Source organism: Anguilla rostrata, chromosome 8 (genome assembly GCF_018555375.3).
Source record: "Anguilla rostrata isolate EN2019 chromosome 8, ASM1855537v3, whole genome shotgun sequence".
NCBI classification, from domain to species: Eukaryota; Metazoa; Chordata; class Actinopteri; order Anguilliformes; family Anguillidae; genus Anguilla; species Anguilla rostrata.
This window is the reverse complement of record NC_057940.1, coordinates 38272702-38284260: the sequence shown is the minus strand read 5'-3', so window position 1 is coordinate 38284260 and position 11559 is coordinate 38272702. Positions and strand designations below refer to the sequence as shown.

Below are 11559 nucleotides of genomic sequence, written 5' to 3'. Positions count from 1 at the left end.
ACGCCTCGCACAAAGTGCGGTTTGCGCGGTGGCGCGGCGGCGTTCCGTCTGCACTAGCGAACGACCCGCTCCTAGCGTGCTAGCGTGCTCCGTTGTCACGGCGGCCCGCGCAACCAGGAAACCCGATGGGCAGAAAGGCGCTCGGCAGGCCCGTTCCGGCAGCTCTGTAGCGATCCGTTAAGGATCGGCTCGATCGATCGGAGCTTTTATCCGCAGTGGCCCTCTCCGGTTCGGTGTCAGTCGAGCGCTCCCTCCCCGCGGCCTCTGAGGTCCCCTTCCCTTCGATCACATTCTTAATGAGCCTATGAGCTGGAGACCAGCGTGCCTTTTAAGCAGTAGAGGTGCTGTCCCCCTGTATGAAAGAGCGCGTTAAAGCTCCCGCTTGGCCTAGCTCCTCCCGCGCAGTCGCGTGAGCGCCAAGGTAACCGTCGCTCTCTGGCAGCCCACGAAGCCAGACGACACGGGGATGGAGCCCTTCAGAGGTACCGCCTGTGGAAAGAATCCATCCAGTTTCTGGTTGTCTCGTTCCTGTGTGGCGCTGGAGCAGAGCCCCGCAGGGCCAGGGGGGTCACATCGATTTCGAGTTCCCCAGAAGTGCAGCAGAATTGGGAAACAAGATTACAGTCGGCCAGCGCTGGGCCGAGATCAGTAACACTGACCCCGGCACTCAGCCATCTCCCAGCATGCAAAGGAGACATTCAGCCACCTGCTAACAGGGACGCTCAGCCTATAGGGCCCCAGTGACTCAGTGGCTTAATTGCAGGGGGCCCAGACACACACACACACACACACACACACACCACGCACACACACTCACGCTCAAACATTAACACACACACAAACACATAAACACACACATACACAAACACATAAAAACACACACACGTTCAAACACCCACAAACACACACATGCACATGTATATACACACGCACACATACACAGACCCACAAACAATACAAGCTAACAACCTACAAGCCAGTCAGACACTGAGAACTCGCTGCATTCTGCCACTGCATCCAAAGAACCACTAAGAGCTCTGCTTACTCTATGGGGATAATACTGTTAGAAAGGGTTCATTACAGTTACCACACAATAATTGCTGTGAAATTGTCACTGCATTTATGGTTTCTCATACGCTCACTACTTTCAACACGTTTTTTTGGAGCTGTGCATACATTATGAAAATAACATCCGTGCCTAATTTAGAAGAGCCATTTCATGTCACGTATCATTATCAAATCGGGCCTAAGTAGTCCCTGACATGTTGAAAAGGCAACTCTGAAGTGAAAGGATTTGGAACGTCGGTGAAGCTTTGTGTACGGTTAGCGACTTGAGAGCCGCGTTTTAGCGCATGAAACAACACTCTCCCTTCAGCGGCTGTTTGACAGACGCACAGCATTTTTCACAATCCCCGTGCTACGATTCACGCCCACCTCTACCCTCACCTCTGTCGAAGGTGCATTACTGCAATCAAGAGCCATCTCGGTACAATATACCAAACAGAGCTGCTATCAGTGTGGAAAAGTAAACACCATTCATCTCCCACAATAAAGTAACACGTAAGGTCATCCACAATAAGAGCAAAATATGTAATTCATAGATAGTATGGATAGACATAGACAGAGTCACAGAAAGATACAGACAGATTTTATATAAGCTGAGATATGGCTACAGACCACAAGTAATATACTGATTAATCTTTTAAAGATGCTACTTAAATTGGATGTCATATTTTTACATATATTAACATATATTACTTTTTCATATGAGGAGTCACATCAATATGCATTATATTGTTCTGAGAGAGGCATTAGCGAGAAGTAGACACGCAAGAAACCCTGCCGATTTTACTACAGAAGCACAGTCGGCATTGACACGGTGCACAACAGTGGCTTTCAGTACTAACGCCCCGCGCTCGCTTCGAAACGAGAACAACGCTCGCTGCTCGGGAATTGCACAAGACTACTAAAGGACACATCTGTGTGTTATTTCGAGTGGCCGCACGTGTAGGCAGCCGCGGCGCATGTGATGCGTGATCATGAGTGTGAGAGTAAGTCTGCCACTCCGCTCCTCGTGCTCCTCCTCGTCCACCGCCAGCCTCCGTCTGGGGTTTTTCCACTCGGCTCTCTAGGAAGCACCACGTCTCCACACCCAAACGCAGGCCCTCCTCCGAGGCACGCCGGCTCCTGACGGGACCTCCCCCTTCTCCCTAAACCACACTCAGAGAGACTACGTGTCCCAGAAGCCCTTGCGGTGACCCTCGCTGCTCCCTGCGGGCCTGTCCACTGCGCCGTTTTTTAATTACCGTCAGCTGTGGTCATGTGACGTGAGCGGGAAGACGTCCAACGTTCCACAATGCACACAAGTCCTCTATGAAACCAGGTATTCCCGCAACATTCTTGCTACTAGGAGGTACTGTGTTACTGTACATGATGACCATATTTGATTGGACTTTTTAAATGGTGCTGCAGTTGTACACACTAAAGTGCTGCCTATGTGTACAGTCCGATTTGTGTATTCTTCAGGCAGATATTTTGGAGAGGCGCTAAGTATGCTATTTCTCACTGGAGTCTGGACAGTTGAGATTTTGTGATATGAAGCAGTGTGATCATCAAGCAACACTTTCTGCTGTGTTGTACAAGGCTACCTCAAGGACAATCCCTACCTTCTCAAACAGTATTCTCCCCATATACATAACAACAGATAATAGGTTTGTCTTATTTTCTTTTCACACCGAGAAGGATATTTTTTAGTGTGGGAAATGGTCGTAGCAAAATAAATGAGACTAAAGTGTCTTACTAAAGAGATACTGCATTTTATTGATTCCATTACATTTTAATATTTCCCAGAGCAAATGCCACATTTTTGGGTTGACAGAATTTTGTCTTTTTGCATATTAATGTGGCGTGCATTCAACCTTTAGTTTTGGAACATAATTACTTTTAACTCCCTTTTTATATGAGTAACTTAAAAGGGGGAAGTGATTTCAGTAAGATCTTCTACAAGAGGAAGGGAAGAATGTGCCTTTGAAAACAGCCATGAATGAGAAGAAAGCGAATGATATTTTCTGTAAAAGACTTACTCTCACTGCTAAAAATCTCCTGATTGGTCTGTTGTTTTGTATATAGCCTAAATGAAGAGTTATTGCAAGAGCTATAGTGTCTATCACGTAACTAAAGTTCATATAGTTTATACAGTATCCATTGTAGTATTGCATGTAGCATTACATTTAACTATATCATATTTAATACTACAAACTGTTATGCATTTGTAATATGTATCCAATGTGCTATTTGTACTTAATTTATCTAATAAAAATCATTTGAAAAAAATTAAATTAGGAACGAATTACAAAAGGATACAAGTTTACTCTACATTTCGCCATAGCCAGTGGATTGTTCACTATTTTTCAGATGTTTGACATTTTAGAGCTTTGCACAAGATTAATACATCACACGTAACTTACTGTCCATAGTAAAGTCCAGACCCCAAGTGTCTGTGGGTTTTCCATACAATAACAACATAACAATGTGTGCAGCGACCATTGTATGTAGCTAACTCCATATATACTTGCAATGCAGAAAAATAATAGCGGTATTTTAGCTGTGCCAGAAATAACAACGCAAGGGTGGGTTTAGGTATTTCACTGCTTGTTTGTATCAGTGTCTCTTCCTGTTATTGAATTCCTTTCTTGATGCGTATCCTCCACGCACGGGACGGAGTCATTGTTGAAGATCGCTCTTAAGTCGCGCTCTTTGGCACGCTTTCTGTCCAGCCTCTGTCGGCACGGAGGTCTGCCGGCGTTCCTGTCCATCCAACCTCAAAACAGGCCGTCCCCTGAGAGACATTCCACCGTTCTCCTGCTTGGCCAGGCCTCCACTTCCATGTCCCATTTGGCATGTGCCGTCAGCACAGGCTTGTTTAGGACTCAATGGGTTACTTGTCATAGAAAAATAAACCTGTAGCCCTCCAATAGCCGAGAACGCCAAATAAGAGGTAAGTTTAAGAAAGTAAAGAAGACAAGTGCAACAGTATTATTTTGGTGGTCCGCCTTATCGCAGCATTGCATCAGGCACAAGGATGTGGCTCCACTGTACTTATTTTCAATAAAGGAAGCCCCCATGGGAAGTCCCATTCGCCCGGCCAACTCTCAGACGCGGCACAGGGACGGCTATCGCGAGGAACAGCCAACATTAGTCACAGCTGCCATGAGGAGCGACGGCCGCGATGAACACCGACCACGAGGAAGTGCAACCACGAGGAGCAGCCACTATTAGGAACAGCAATCATGGCCAACGGCTGACGTGAGCGACAGTCACCAGGAAGAACAGCAAGCATTAGAATGAGCTAACATAGGGAGCGCCTTCCATGAAGAATAACTGCTACGAGAAACAATTAGCAAGCCGAACGGCTACCGCAAATTTGTGGCTCTACTATGAGGAACAGCCATTTCACACTTCACTTATTTTGTTCGTTATTGGTTTAGTATCTAGGTTTACGCTACACCAAAGCAGTCAGTGGAGCCGCTTGTTTTTTATTAAGAACGTATCCTTTTTCAATGCCTTTAACTGAGACCACAGAATTAGGCGTGACTGCTGACTTACACTTGAAAATGAGGACTAATATGTTGTTATTTAAGCAGGCAGTCTAGTTCAAAGAAGTCTGTCGGCTCTAGGGGAGAAAAGGGCAGGGCATAAGCCTGCACCCTCTCAGAACTTCTCAGATATACTTTCGCACTTTCACCCTAAATGAAGGCAAATGATATTCCATACATTGTATGACATCCCAATTACTGTTTACTGATTAAATAACCTTTTCATTTTTCTCTATGCGAAACATCTCGTCCCTAGCAGCTGGCAAACAAACCTGCGCTACCTCCACAATCGAACAGCAATCCAGCTACATCTGAGACAAAGGGAACAAGGCACTGGTGTGAAGTCAGTGAGCTAAAAATAGACAAGCTTTTTCAATGAAGTCTCAAACACCCCCTCAGCCAATGCCAGTCGCGTATCCCCCCCCCCCCCCCCCTTTGCCTGTTGACTCTGACACGGTCACACACTGACCCTTTGTCCTCCCGCAGTCAGGCAAACTGTACGGGAATTACGGCACAAATCATTTTAACAGCGCTCCCAACCCACATCAAACGTGGAGCGCGACCGACTGCGAACACGCGAGGGGCGAGGAGGATTTCATTTCACCGCTGAAAACTGCAGCGACTCCAGCTCGCCGTCATCATTAGATTGCATGAGGAGGAAGAGCTCGCGAGCTGAGGGTGGAGGTCGCACAGTGTTGTTTATTTTCTTTATCCTGCCGTCACAGGGAGTTTCTAACCCTTACGCTTGGATTTGCCATGAGAACCTGTACCGCTTATATTCCAAAAGAGGCTGTATACACAAACTCTCTCTCTCTCTCTCTCTCTCTCTCTCTCTCCCCCTCTCTCCCTCCCTCCCTCCCTCACTTTGTCTGTGGGTTCTCCACTTTTCCAGGGTTTTCCAGACAACAGCAGAGGGTACCGGTGTCAATGCACTATGTGCAGCTTCTAATGTGCTCCACAAAGGGTGAGGTCCGTACGATGGCATTAAAGGGCAGCTCATTTAACATGCCTGTATGCCTGTCTGACTGGAACTCCAGGTCAATCTGAGGTTTTCTGGGACCCCGTGGCTTTGAGGAATTTAAAATGTGCACATGCAATCAGTGGCTCATATAAAGAAGATGCATAATGTCGACCCACAGAACCAGCCTGGGCTCAGTGTAATCCATCTCTGCAAAAAACGCTTTCAACGTACAGAAATGCCAAGTTACTCACGCATAAAAGCACTGTCTACAAGTCATTAACTTACTAAATCTAGGCCTGCCATTAAAAGTATTGATATCAGAATGAGATATCATATATTCCAACAAACAATATTGGTTCACACAAATTAAAAAAGCTCTATTCCAAAGCAGTGCTAGCCAATGTTTCCTAAATTATGTCATGTAACTTGGTCCTGTGTTTTTTCATCTTACCATCTGAAGAGAAGCATTATTATTATTATTATTATTATTATTATTATTATTATTATTATTTCATTCAGAAATGTGTGTTCATAAATAATTTAAAAAATATTACTTGACATTTGAAAATAAATAATTCTATTTGACTTATTTGTTGAAAATGTTATCTGATCCACAAACATACAGTAATACAATGGGGCAAACATATGCGTGGATAGGTTAATAATACTCAATATTTATTTAATAGGCCTAAATATTTATCTTTTCTATCTGTATTTATTTATTCACCCCCCCCCCCTTTCTCCAGTGTAGATGATTGCATGTATCTTAGTATAAATGTCTAATGTAAATGTAAATGTTATATGGTGCTACAAAATTACCCAACGAGGATAAACTATGTATTTATCTATTTATCTACAGTATCTATTTTACAAGCGATACTTATTTATTTATTTTATACATAAAAGTAAAATATATAATAAAATAATAAAAACTAAACGATACTCATCCTTAGTTGTGAAACTATATTACTTTGGGTTTGTGAAATTAAATGACAGGGAATGCATGTCAGAAATATAAATGAGTTATCCACAAAAATTATACAGCTGCAAAAGTAATCATTTTAATTTTTGAAACTTTTTTGAAAAGTGCCAAACTCTCTGCGTCGTATAGGTATGGGGCGTGCCACCAAGCCGTAGCTCAGCGGTTGGCATACCTGCCATCCCTATCCGTCTGAAACCTTCAACTCCAGCCTGGTTTGGAGTGAGACATCCGGCACTCGTCAGTCACCGCTGTCGAATGTGACAGCACTACGGCACAGTGAGCTCTGGTGGCTCGCTACAAAGAATCCGCCAGGAAGTGGCTTGCCTCTATTAACAGCTCCTGACCTCGGATGATGCTATGATTTAATGCGACGCTTTCAATTTACAGCGAGTATCGCAGTTTAGTTTGGGAGGACACCTCCCAAGTCGCAGTCTTGAACTTCCAATTCAGTCAAAAGAAAGAACAAAAACAAGATTTATGGTACACTGACACAGACAGTGTCATGCTCAGTTATTAGCCTATAACAGTTACATGTATTAAAAAAATAAGAGTGTTCATTTTAGATAACTCCAGTCATTTCCTGACTGTGGAGTGGTATCACAGCAGCCAGCACCGCGCTCATATTAAAAACAGAGAGAAGGCCACTAACGGCAGCACGAATAACTGTGTTGGCCTGAGCCCCACGTTACCTGGATGGACCGCAGAACGCCACGCAGGTTCTGCCGGCATTATCCACTCCGCTGCGTATCTGAAGCGTCGCTCCTGGAGGCGCTGCTGTCAGGTGCACTGCATGCCATCCCTGACACCTGATTATGCACTGGAACAGGTTTTATTTTCAGGCAGTAACCTGTTTAAATGCGCCAGAGTTCCACGGGCGCCGACGCGCAGAACCAAAACGCGTGACGGGCAGGCGACAGCAGACGGCAGCGTTCGAACCGGGAGCCAAGACCCGCACCAAACGGCACAACAGCAACTGCCTCGCAAACAGATTTATTGAGATTGAAGACAACGGTTTTTATTCAGTTCCTCTAAAACATACAGACAGTGTGTGGCAGGATGCAAGGAAAACACTCTACCAGCAAGCCAGCACCTACTCACATAGGCCCTGCCGTAATATAATTTAATTCTTTTTAATATACAGCAGCCTATATATGGTAATGCTTCTTTTTACAGTCCTCTAAGTACTCAGTATGGAATATAAAAATATGAAATCATTGGGTAATTGCCACTGTTAAAAAATATGTAAATACTAACTAAACTGAAACTGAAATAAATACTCAGAAACTACCCATCAATTCAAGCGACGACCTTGCAGTTATTGAAGGTTTAAGTTGGTTATAGCCTGCGTTTAATTGTGCACTTCCAAGGTATTTAGATAGACTTAATACTTTCTTGGAAATATTTCTGTTAGAAAGTAAGTATTGCCAAATTTCCTAGGAAATGATGTGAAATTCTAAAAGAACCAATCAGAGTCTTGCAAAGGCTGGATAAAGCCTGGACGTCTGAAACAGCAGGGCTCTCTTACGCCCGGCCTCCCACCCCCTCCCCCTGGGACTCCTTTCACTCCCTCTCCCCGGTCACACACTGGTCTCCAGCATGTCACACAGCCTCCTGCAGGATCAAATACCTCATCTGATTTAGCAGAAAGATGCGACACTGACAGAGACTTTGGGGGGATAATGACACCTCTACAGCGTAAAGGTAACCTGCCACTTCTGTAACTGAGCGCTGCCTCGGCTGATGCTGTCGGCTCACACATATGCACAAAAACCTTACACCTGTGGGCTTTGGGTAAATTTAGGCTTGCTCCAACCAGCAAAGGCTACATGCTACAAACTCCACCTCCCAGCCAATAGCGGCTGTTGCCTGACACAGTTGAGACACTGGGACACACCCCCTGACCTGGGCAGAGCGTACACATTTTATCCTGAGGTGGAGGCCCAAGTGAGGTTAATGTTAACGTGCCAACCCAGCACCACTCACGCTCAACTCACCCCCCCCACACGCACACCACCATTGGTCATGTTTCAGGGCAAAAAATGTCCAAACTAGATAGTTTCAAACCTCTAGAAACTCTCAGTGATGTAAAGCTCAGTTTGTGTACACTAATCATAAAGGCCAATGTTTTTGCATTCATCCAATAATAACTTAAGCTAAATTTATTAGTACAACTTGTTGTAGTGACAAATCACGTGACTTCATTTAATAAAATATTAATTATGAGGAGTTGTTCATACCAGAACTGTGGTAACATGAAATACCAAACACTCTGCCAATTTATTTTATATTTTGTGAAATAACTGACATGAAAAATTACCATAATTGAGTCAATTATGTAAGTAAAAAATAAAAAGTAAAAAATTGAGTTGTGTTTACAGAGCTTATCACTTCTAGAATATTTCTTCTGTTAAAAATGCTAACAATATTTTCAATGTCCAGTTATTCAAATTTTATCTTTTTAAGTCATTAAAATATTAGTTCCATCAATTATCATGATTTATATCCAAAAGATATTTCTGTGATTTTCTAACCTAGGTGTAGGCTATGATTTTTGTTCCAACCAACCTCAAATAATCACTAAAGTAACTGAAAATACACACTCAAGCACTCCCATTATTACTTTGGTCTTTAAAATGATCTTGGCTAATAAACATTTGCTTTATTTCAAAGCCCTGCTTTCAACTGGCAGGTGGTGAGCAGTTTAGGTAACAAAGTTTGATAATTCAACAACTTAGTAATTTAGATGTAATTCCACCAGCTGATCAGTCAATCACTTAATTAAAATGTGCTTATAACTTCAAAATGAACTGCATAGTGTGCACTGTGGTAAATGAATTCAGAAGAATGAAATAATCAGGGTGATTGGGACGTTTCTGAATAAAAAAGACAGCTACACAGTAAAATGTCCACAGCTAATTCAACTCTAACAGAGCCCAATGGCGTTGATTTAACCCTGAACATTTTACTGTGTAGAGGTGGATAAACTCCTTATTACATTTGTAGAGCCGCAAATTTCCATTGGAATGAAAAACGCCATGCACAAAGAGGCACAAAATCTCTAGGTTTAAATGTTTATTATTATTGCTATCATGGAGCCGCCCTATTATATTGTACTAATAGTACAGTGTACAATTTAGCGAAACTATGTCAATTACTAGCATGACAGTTCTGCTTTGCACTACACCACATGATTTTAGGTGGGAATTTCGTTTTGACGCTTTTGTGCGAGTAGAAGTCGCGACGGCCTCTGATAAAGATTGCGCGAATGACATTTGCTGCAGAACAGCGCACGCTCGTGCTGTGTAGTGTCGCCCCAAGAGGACGGCTCTCCTTTGGAAATGTCATTCTTACCCTAATATTTACATTTGGATTACATGTAAAAGCAACATAGGGCATTGGCAACACTTAGCAATCCAAAACAAACGCACAACAGATAACAGTAAATAAAAAAATAATCAGTATGACATGACAATGGAATAGGTATATTAGATCAATTGCACATTAGACTTTCATTCAAAATTATATTAATGTCTATGTTCGCATACAACTGCACGCAATACTTGATTGTTCAATTTTTAAGAAAGCTCTGATTCTGAAGATCTGACAATGCACACAGCAATTCATGACTGCAAACAAAGTAAAAATAGCCTTGAATCGCTGTGATCCCAGCAGCTCCATTATATAACCAGAGCTGGTCTGTATGACATCACGGGTAGGCGAGCAACCACTCGCCGTAGTCTACAGAGGCAATGTCCTTAATACGCCAATAATAAGATTGTACATAATAAATGACTGAAAATTCTACATTAGACATAATTTACAAAAATTAAAAAGATTTTCCATGTAACATTCTTGTAATACATTCTGTATTCTGCATAGGCACTTTTTCTAACGACTCGATAAAAAAAACAGATGGTTATGCATTTTTCCTGGTTCCTGGTTTATTAGCAACTAAACAGTGTTCTTCCACAGACGGAGCTGCTTTCCTGACAGCGCTGAAATATCGTAGCTAGCAACTAACATGTTGGAAACTACGGGAAAGTGAACAAGCAAGCCACGTACATACGAATCATGAACAACATTTTGATAACAGTAATAAGTTACTGTAGCTGCTACACTACTGTCAACTAGCGATTAAAATAAAGTACATTATTTGATGCAATTTGCAACGGTGGAGTGGCGCAGTAAGTAGCGAGCTTGCCCTACGCCAAGCTCTGCTTAGTGCGCTCCTTGTCCGGCTATATTTCCGCGAAACATCCGCTACCAGGTTCGCACTCCAGCTATCTAGCTATCCAGTTAACGTGTTGAGGTGTGACATGACAACACACCACCGTGAGAGTCGAGCAGTTCTTTTTACTTCTGACATCGGAGTTTCGGGGATTTTAAGCATTTTTGTAAAACAAAAACTAAAATAAATTACGATTGTGCTACTTTGAATCCCTTCCTAGTTCCAGCCATTTTTTCTCACTTGGCTGTCAGAGAAAAAGTGTCTGCGTAGCTGCAAGGACAGAGCAATAACAGCGGTGTAGTAAAATATGACTTACTGTACGGTGTAATGGTGTGAGAAGGCAGTGCCTTCGCTTGTTGCCAGGGCTCCTTTTTCCAGCACTGACGGTGGAACTGTCTCCCCTCCACTAGTGAGTAGAGTAGACCGACGTCTGCAGCAGTACAGCTACTAGCTCACTTGCTCAATGCCCCTCTCCCTCCCCCCGCTCTGCGTGTGTGAATGTGTAAAAGCCAAATATGGAGCACTTGGCCGCCTGTGCAATAGCTCAAAGTTCCTACTATGTGCACGAAGGGGATGAAAGCGAGGCAAGTGACTGGCAACTGTCCAAAAATCGCAGTTTAAGGCATACCCGCACTGCAACGCGTTACTAGATCGCTGAACTCAGTTTAACCTAAACTGTTTGCCATCTCAGTGTTTACTCGCGCTCGTCTCGGCTCCATTTACGCACCGACATCTTAGTAATTTTGGAAAATAACATAAACAACCCATCGCCATTCATAAATAGGGACTCTCA

At 43.3% G+C, this 11559-nt stretch overlaps 1 protein-coding gene across 4 annotated transcripts in view; it reads right to left on the bottom strand.

Annotated features, from left to right (window-relative positions):
• The window catches only part of atxn1a (ataxin 1a), a 91562-nt gene extending 80278 nt beyond the window's left edge, over positions 1-11284 (bottom strand). The window contains exon 1 of one of the 4 annotated variants that reach the window (XR_010332009.1): positions 11083-11267. The gene's annotated coding sequence lies outside the window, so the exon portion shown is untranslated. Of the gene's footprint in view, positions 1-11082 lie in introns of all 4 variants that reach the window. The other 3 variants (XM_064348181.1, XM_064348180.1, XM_064348179.1) reach the window with 3 other exon arrangements.
• Positions 11285-11559: the final 275 nt, after the last annotated feature.